Genomic DNA, 9,818 nt, shown 5'->3' with positions numbered 1-9,818 from the left:
AGAAGTAGAGCAAGCAAGTCAACCTGAGAAAGTTAATGAACCAAAGGCAATCGAGAAAGTTGAATCACCTAAGCAAGTAAGGTATAAATTTAAAGGTTGATGATTTATATGTAATGCATTTGGTCATCTGAAAAGAGATTGTACATGTAAGTCATTAAAATCCATTACTAATTATTACTATTATAATTTTCATGGTTTTGGTCATAAAGGAATTGATTGTAAGAAACCTAAATTTAATATTAATAATAGCAATAATAGAATGTTTAGAGATACTAACCCTGCAGGTAATGAAAGAAGAAGATGTAGTGAAAGGAAATATAATGAAAGGAGATCAAATGAAAGACGTAATGGAGTAAGAAATCACATTATGTGTTACAAATGTAACAACTTTAGACATATTGCAAGAAATTGCAGAGCACCACTTAATCGGTCTAAACCTAGTTAGAGAAGAAGTACATTAGTATGTCATCCATGCAACAAATTTGGTCATATAGCATGATTTTGTAGAATGACTATGAGGAAAATCAATAGGAATCCAAATTTTAGAAGGATCAATAACAAAAATGTCAAAAGGAATGATAGCAACAATAATAGTTAGAAAGATGAATTGAGAGAACATATAAAATAATTTAAAGAGGTATTTGTCAAAGAAAAAGATCCATCAAACTCACATGTAGTATTGGAAGAATAATAATTTGATGCACCTAATGAAAGATTAAATTCAACTATTGTGTTCTATTCATTATATTTGAAAAGAAAAAACCTTTTTACTAAAGATCAAGTACCAAAGAGATGAAACTATAGTTATAGATTAAGTTAAGGGTTAAAAAATTAATATGAGGAAGAAAACGACGTATAGGAGCCATGGTTAAGATCCTAGATGATTTGGAAATCACATGAAGTTATATGAAAAAAAACAAGTCCTAGTAGTAAACAAAAACAACTTTTTGTGAATTGCGTAGTTGCGCAATTGATGCAGAAATTGTTTTGATGATATTTAAAGGATGCAAACATGTTGTAAAAACTAGATAGTTTGCTTGCTTAGTCCTTATCTTCTATAGGACTTACTTAGGATTTATCCTAGCTTAGTAGGGTTAACTTTAGTACCCTAACCTCTAGAGGATCTCTATACTATCCTCCAATCCTTTACTATCAAGATACACCAATATTTTTACTTCTTACATTCACCAAATGTCTCTTTGAACCAACTTGGCAACTTCAATTCTTAAGACATCTTGATCATTTCTTCAACTACATGGAGGGAGGGGTTCATACATGTGATGTCATAATTAAACTAGGCTTATGGACACAAATATCACAATATTTCTTTAAGTTCCTTGCATCTATTCCAAAACTGTCAAAAACGATCCTAATTGAATTAGCCCTCCAAATTGGGTTTTTGGACTGTAACTCCAAACTTCTCCAAACAAGGCGGTAATTTAATCATGGATTTGAGTAACCTTTTTGGAAAAATAAAAGATTTTGTGGGTCTTATATTTCCAATTCATTTGTACACCTAAAAGCAACTTTTATGCCTATAATCAAGGGTTTCAAATTAGGAATGACAATATTGATTAGGGTCTACTCAAAGTCTTAGAAAAACTTGTTTTGAAACTTATTCCTCTCTCATATAGAAACATCACTCACCTCTTCCCATTCTTCACTTCATGGTTTGAACTATCTAACACATTCAAACCTTCAAAAGCTTCTTGAAAGCATTGTGAGTGCCTAACCAAGTGACTATGACTTGCCTAGGGCATCACATGAAATATAGATAACCAAATTTTTAGGGCCCAAGAAACTATATAAATAATGTACACTAGATCCACTTCCATTCCCCTCAAGTCCATGATGAATCCACGATAGGAACTCATGAGGGAGCCATTTTCCCTAAAACTGTCAAAGCAAAAACAACAAACAATCCATCTATAAATGACTTTCTAACTATGCACAACTGGATTCCAATCAGCTTGAACTATAAAAGAAAAAGTATATTAACAGTGTGAAAAAAAAAAGAATAAAACAAAAAAATGATCCTTGCAATCCATTGATCTGTACATGTAATCAAGAAATTCAAAAACTATCCACTTTTGAACTATATTTTGTGGATCCACTTGCAAAACTTCACTTGTTGCAACTCCTAAACGCTGGAATGGATTCAATTTTTGGTTTTATAAGTTTAACAAGAGATTTTAGATAGTTAGGGTAACCATCAACCTCATATTTACAACATGTTCAATTCTTGCTCTAATGTTGTCATGCAACTTTTCAAAGTTGCTGACAACTTTTCAAAGTTGCTGACAACTTTTCAAAGTTGCTGACAACTTTTGCATTTTTGCAATTTTTTGACATCTATCACTTGGAACCTTCCAAGTAGGTCAAACATGATCCATTTATGATTTCTAGGCATGATTTATCCTTTAGAGCATCAATCCACATCTTCTTGTCCATTTTGACCTATTTGGAAACTTTGGCAACAATTGACATATTTTTTACATCTTTCTCAACTTTTTGCCCAAATGATAATGTAGGACCTCTAGCCTATGACAAAAGGCTAAAAAACATCATAGAGGACAAGATAGGTTAAAAACCATACCTTCCTCAAACCTTTTATGGTATAAGACCCATAACCCCTAGCAACCTAAACACATGAAACTTAAAGCAAGCAAAACCAAACTACCTAGAGTGGATTGAACCTAGTCAACTCCACCTAGGAACAAAATCTACTATGGAATCGTAAGGTCTAACTACACCTAATTGACTTGGTTAAGGTTAGTACAAGCCAAAACCAAAGACCTAAGGCTAAGATTAGGAATTATCCTAGGCGCTCTTCCACCATATGCCCCAAAACAAAAATATGTTAATCTGCCTTTAGATTAAGTAAGTTGGGGTCTATGCCCAACTTCTTGAAGTCCACTTCTTTAACCCAAGTTGTCTTTGCATAACCTATACCATGCCACTTGATAAGATGCTCCAATTAGGTCTTGGTCCTTGTTTGTTAGTAAAATCTTGAGTCAAGTACCTCATCTACTCTTTTAGATGGTGGAGGAGTTAAGTTTAGGTCTTCTACTGCTTAAGTGACTTCCTTAACCCTCTGAACATTATCTAGAATATGACCTTTGTACATCACTAGATCTACAACATTGAAAATGGGCGATAGTCCAATGTCCTTAGGTAGTTTCACCTTGTAGGCATTGTTTCCATATTTGGCCAAGCTTTTGTAAGGTCTTAATTTTCTCATTTGAAGTTTATAAGGGACTCCTTTCAACAACCTTGCCTTGTTCGAATGGACCATTATAAAATCCCCAACCTTGAAGTGTAGCTCTCTCCTACTGTCATCCATTTTATGCTTGAGTTTCTTAGCATTCTCAGTCAGGGTCTTCCTCACTATTTCATGGAATTACCTCATTGAATAAGCAAAGTCCTCAACATAACTACTTCCTTGTCCACCACTCTTCAACTCTTTGAGTTCAAACACCCCTCTAGGATATAACCCATAGACAAAAGGACTTCTAATAGTGGACCTATTAATTGTATCATTACATGCATGTTGTGCTTGCCTAATGAGTTGATCCCAAGCCTATCCATATTCCTTAGTAAGACACCTCAATAAGTTTCCAAGACTCCTATTTATCACCTTAGTTTGGTCATCAGTTTGAAGGTGATATGCAGAGCAAAAAAGATAGACTAGTGCCTAACCTTTTCCATAAGGTTTTCTGAAATGGATCATGAATTTGGTGTCCCTATCTAAAATAATGTTCAATGGCAAGCCACAGATTCTTACAACTACTTTAAAGAATAAATGTGCAATCTGGAAAGCATTGGGCACTATCCTACAAAGGATCAAGTGTGCAATTTTACTAAATCTTTCCACCACAACATAAATGCTATCAAATCCCTGTTTGGTCCTGGGCAACCCCACAACAAATTCCATGCTCAAACACTCCCATTTCATGCTAGGAATTAGTAGGGATTGATAGAGACCTAGATTGGAATATATGTTTGTATCATCTTAAAATGGAAGCACTTCCATGTTAAGAGCATTTATCCCTTTGAGTAAGTGGTATGGCATCATGTCAAGCACCTTGAATGGGTCATTGCATGGATCTAGTAGTTTTTCCCCTATTCTACTTCTCTATCTTTATTTCTAGCCTATTTCTAACAAACCGCTCTGTGAAATTGAGGACTTTGGCCTCTGGGTTAAGGATGACCTTTGGGTCAAGGTCAACCTCGACCCCAACCTAGGTCAAGGACGACCTCAATCGTGACCTAGGGTAGGGTCAACCTTGTCCTTGACCCCAAGTCCCATTTTCAATTTTTGGGAGTTTGAGGATCTCAAGCTTTGGAAAGTTTATTTTCTCGCTTTTGGGTCGGCTGTTTCAAGTTTTGGAATGGTAGACTCTTAAATTAAATTTATTCTAGGTCTATTCCTAGGGGTTAAGGTTAAATGGGATTTAATGTTCCTATGTCAGCCTTCTCTAGGAGTTAGTGCCCTAGATGTCTATATAAGGAAGTGTTCCCTCATTTTTCTCTAAGATGCATTAGGAGATTAGATGAACTATTACCTTTCTAAATCCATTATTCTATGAAATGAAGTTCTATCAAGCATGCAAGTGTTCAAGTGTTCAAGCATCCAATTCATCAAGGAGATCCATTGTTAGCTATTGAAGGATTCATTCTCTATGGAGCCATCTTGTTGAAGATTTCTCCATTCACATTCATTCAAGCCTTCTTCTATGCAAAGATACATTCAAGATTGGTGTTGAAGATCTAATGAAATTTATTTGATACATCCTACATACATTTCTACATTCATTTGGAGCATCCGTACTTGTGGATTCAAATCCTCCACAAGGATTTTCACATAAGCAAGGTGAATAGTTCTATTTAATTTGTTTATGCATATTATAATTTCAATTATATTTCAAGGTTAATTCCAAATTGGGGTTTGACTGAGGCAAACCCCCCATCCAACAAAAAAACCATTTTTCCTATAGATGCAGGTGTGGAATAGTGAATTGAAGAGCAGATTCATATACCCTTTTCGTCAAACTTGTGGGATCTATGAACATAAATTTCATCAGAGCAGTATAGGTCAAGGTCGACTTTTTAGGGTATAATTGTGCCCTAGGGTAAGATTGTACCCCACCAACAGGGTCAAGGTTGACCTCCCTTCAAAAAGATAAAACACTTATGGGTTTCTCTGTCTTGACATTTCCAGTCCACATCAAGTTGCAAATTTTCCAAAAAATACATATAGACATCAGAAAATAACATTTTCCAGATTCAAGGTTAGTGTTTGTCTTTTATCTATTTTAGAATTTAAGCACATACTCCCCCACAATAGGAAGATCATATAACCTCCTTTCTCCCTATTTTCCATCACTTGATCCATTTTTGCATTAAACACTTTCTTGTGCTTAATCAATTTAGATCATTCCTTTTGGAAATTAGCATTGCAGAAGAGGTTTCCATTTTGTTTCTATTCATTTTGGTGAACGTACGATAGACAACTCTTTCTTTTTGGTGTTTAATTTAAATCTTGCATTAGATTTCCTTCCATATTAGCTTGTGTAGAATTAGATGCCCTATTGTGCTCTGTGGTGTTATATTTCCTTTCATTTTGTTAGGTCTTTTCTTGCATTGAGATTAGATTTACTTTATGCTCTTGCAATTTAAATTCAAATATACAATTTTTTTTGAAAAATCTCTTTCAAAATACAAAATATTGTTTTTTTATAGTTTAGTTCATTTACATTGCATTGGTTTATGAGCTTTATTACTTCTAGTCCTATTTCTAATCTTACAATTAGACGCAGTCATAGACTTATGGGTACTTTTGAGCTTGAGTCTTCTTCTCCTTTCCTTAGGAGTCCAGATGAAACTTTGATTCTTCTTGATTCTAATCCTCTTATGGAGAAAAACTCTTCTCACTCATCTCATGATGAGGATGATGTTTTAAGAGTTCCCCTTGAACAAGTCCAAAAACTTTCCAACGAACTTGATAAAATGGGTAATTGGCTTCTTCAAGAAAACCACAATCAAAATTCTATTCAAGCTATAGAGGCTCTTAAGAAAGTTATTCATGATAGTGACCAAGGTGTTAATTTCTTGCGTGGTATTACATACCTTGTGCATTCCAATGTTAAACCTTTAGCTCAAGAAGCTCAAGATTTAGGGTTGACTCCTATCACTAGTTTAGAACATTTTTCTATTTCCTTTCCCTAATGTTCCTACTTATACTCCTTATTTGATGACTATGACAGTTCCCTCTATTCCTATGAGTGTTCCTCCTAGGTCCCTTCATACTTCACAACCTTCTTATCATAATGTTCCTTTTACTTATTCTACTCCTATGCCAACTATAGTTCCTAGTGTCCCCCAGTTGTGTTTTCTATTCCTGCAACTTCTTACATTTTACCTAGTATTTCTAATGTTGCTAGTTCTATTTTTTCTCATGATTCTCAATTATCAGTTTAGCTCAAACTATGTCATGTTTACAACAACTTGCATCCTTAAATCAAAACAAGTTTAGTATCCCTAATTGTGACATGGGAAGTCCTTTGTATTAGGATATTGTTCATACTCCTATTCCTCAGCAAGCTGACATGCCTCATCTTGAGAATCATAATGGTAAGGGAGACCCTATTCATCATGTTAAAACTGTAATCACCTAAAAATGGTCATCTAGACTATTAGCCCCCTTTTCAACATTTTGGCTAAATTAATTTAATCATTTACCTAGACCAAATTGTTAATAATTAATTTATATGATTATAACCTATAGTTTGACTACGCTATCCTAAGTTCATTATTTGATTAAAATAACATGTCCCCTTTTAATTAAATAAAAGACCCCATTCTTCTAACCCACTTAAAGTGCACACATAAAGTCCTTTTCCTATTTTGCAATTAAAAGAAAAGGCTTTGTGCCTTTTGTCTTATATGACAAGTCAACTTATATTCTATTGGTTGACTTGTGTGTGCACATGGATCACTCCTCTTTTTGAATTCCACCGTTGATCATCCACCATCTTCATCTTGATCTCTACCGTCCATACATCTTTAAAAGGGAGAGAGCTTTCCCCCTCAATCCATCCTCATTTTGAATATTGTTATGCTGCAGGTTTTCTAACAGGTTTCTTTGGAGCTTTGTGGAGAACTTCTATTTCTTGTCTACATTCTCTCATAACATAGCATTTTAGCTTAAATTCATGTTGCATGTTAGTTTAGTTTCTATTTTGCAATAATCTATCTCACATAGCTTAATATTTGGTTTTGTAATACTCTCATACATGCTTAGCATAGCTGCATTTTGCATTATCATCTTAGCTTAGTTTCCATACTTGTATTTCATTCTTGAGGGATTCCTTGAAGATATTTTCACTCTTGCTCTTGTCTCAAAGAACCTCCCGTTGCATGGTTTACTAGTAAGAAGAGTATCTCTGAGGCTCATCTGAGAGCCTTCTTATTCTTGAAATATACATTTTTGGTGCCCACTGTGGGGCATGAATAAAGTTTCTAGCTCCATTTGCTTTCATTTCTTATCTTTATTTTTTTTATAGCAGCATATTGGATCTAATCAAGTGCTTTTGTAGAATTATCACTTTGGTTTTAAGGCCAACCCATAAGTAGATTGGTTTGAAGGCCAAAAATCTAGTTGGTTTAAAGATTTGATCATATCTTTTAAACCGCTTGGATTTTGGTTCTGAAATTTATTTTATAGGTTGGGTATGTGTTCAAAATGTCTTAGTCCTATTTTCAAAGCATTTTGATGTGATTTGCGAGAGTTATGATTTTTTTTAAATTTTTCATAAAAAGCCATTTCTAATCGCAAATCAGTGCATTTTTTGGAAAATTTTACATTTTTAGAAAGGTTTTTGAATTCTAAGAGGGGTATTATCTTTGTGTTTTGACATTTGAGGTCATATTAGGGATCAAAAACTCGATTTGATAAATCTAGCCTGTTTTGACAAAATAGGTCTCTAGGGCGCAAATGAAGAGATTTTTTTGAATTTCTTGCATTTTTGGAAAGCTCTCTAATTTTTATTAGGGGTCTCTTCTTTTAATTTATGTTTTTGAATCCAAAATAATAGAAAAAAAGTCTAATCTTGTTGATTAGGTTAAAAGCAAAGAGTAAAAATGAGAGCATTTGTGATTAGTTTGCACTTTTTTTGCATACACTTGATTGGAAGATAACTTGGATATTTGAGGAAACTCACCACTTTTTATTGCATATTTTTATGTTATTTCACACTAACTTTTGGTGCTAACAAGTTGTGATTACAGGTTGCCATCCTTATGAAAAAAATTGAAACATTGCATAAAAAGAACGCATGTCAAAGCTTCAAATGCACAAGGGCTACTAATGATTGTTTGCAGGGCTTTCCAACACATAAAAACCCAAATTTTCTTATTCTTTACTTTTATATGTGTAGCATATACTAGTTGTTTATTTTTAGGCACATTAAAACTTACAATTGGGATCTTTTGGTTATAGGAGAGTATGCTCTTCACCCTTGTGGTGAATCAAAAATCTTGACTTACCATTTGATTTCAAGAGTAAGAGGAAACTGAATCTTTTTGACGTGTTTGAGAGAAAATGATTGGAATAGGAGAGTATGCTCTTCACCCTTGTGGTGAATCATAAATCTTGACTTCCAAAAGTTGATCCACTCTTTGTGTAGTTTAGAATCTTTTAGAGGGCCTACTCTTGGACAACCTAAGAGGAACGACCCAAGTGGGGACAAGAAGATTACCCGGCTCTTCCAACCCACTATAAACTCAAGGCTATCAAGGACACAAAAATTTGGTAGACGTAGTGTTTGTCTTCGCCTAGTGTGATCGCTTATGGGATTTTGACCATAGGGAGATCACTAGGCAAGAATGCTTAAGGTACTCTTGTGGTCACGAGATCGGCTACTCATCACAAGGTGAGGTGCCCCGTAATGGGGAGCAAGAGGAACACTATGAACGGAAGCCCTATCTAAACACCCTAAGTTAGTAACTACCTTTTTTAGCCACTCAACTTCTTGGTGCAAGGATTGATCCTAGTGGACTACCCGGATCACCCCAAGATTTGCACTCACCATATGTGTTCCCTTGGTTATGCTTATGGAATTTCCATGAAAAAGCCAATATCTCTTGTGGGAAACCACTTGGTGTGAGGTGAAGGAGCATCAAGCGTGGGCCAAGTTGTTGTGTAATGAATCATGTCCTTTAGGTAGATATTGCTTGATGTGTTCTCGAATGTGCTAGACCTGTGGAAATCTTTGGAACATACACATGATGATAGTTATAAGGCTTTCTTTTAAGACCTCACATATGCTTGTATCATGCAAGGTTACTTTGTCCCTTGCTTGATTGTTTGAAGAGTACTCCATGTGTCACTATCTTGCTTGGAAAGAAATTTCTTTTGAACATCAAACTTGCTATGCTATCAACTATTGTCAAACTTTGTCAACCAATTCAAAACATCAAATGCAAACATTTTCTTGTGTTGCTTGCTAAGGGGAGTCTCATCATTTGATTTTTTTTTTTTATGTCTCTAGTTCTTGAACATGCTTGAAGTGACTATTTGGTCTTGGTGCTCTTGGTCTTTCTATCTTTATGGTCTATGTCCACTTGCTAGTTATATTTTTGCTACAATGGTTGCCTGGATTTCTTGACTACACTCTTGGGTTGGAGAGTTGTTCACTTGTCACCCTGCTTGCTCTATCTATTTGGCTATTTGGGCATCTTGCCTAGCTATTAACTTGAGTCATTTATGTCGTAAGTTTATTAGACATATTGTTTGACAAGTTGCTTTAATCTCTCTC

The sequence above is a fragment of the Cupressus sempervirens genome, chromosome 4, assembly GCF_028749045.1.
Source record: "Cupressus sempervirens isolate cs-2001-9-10 chromosome 4, ASM2874904v1, whole genome shotgun sequence".
Lineage (NCBI taxonomy): Eukaryota > Viridiplantae > Streptophyta > Pinopsida > Cupressales > Cupressaceae > Cupressus > Cupressus sempervirens.
Note: the sequence above shows the minus strand (reverse complement) of the source record.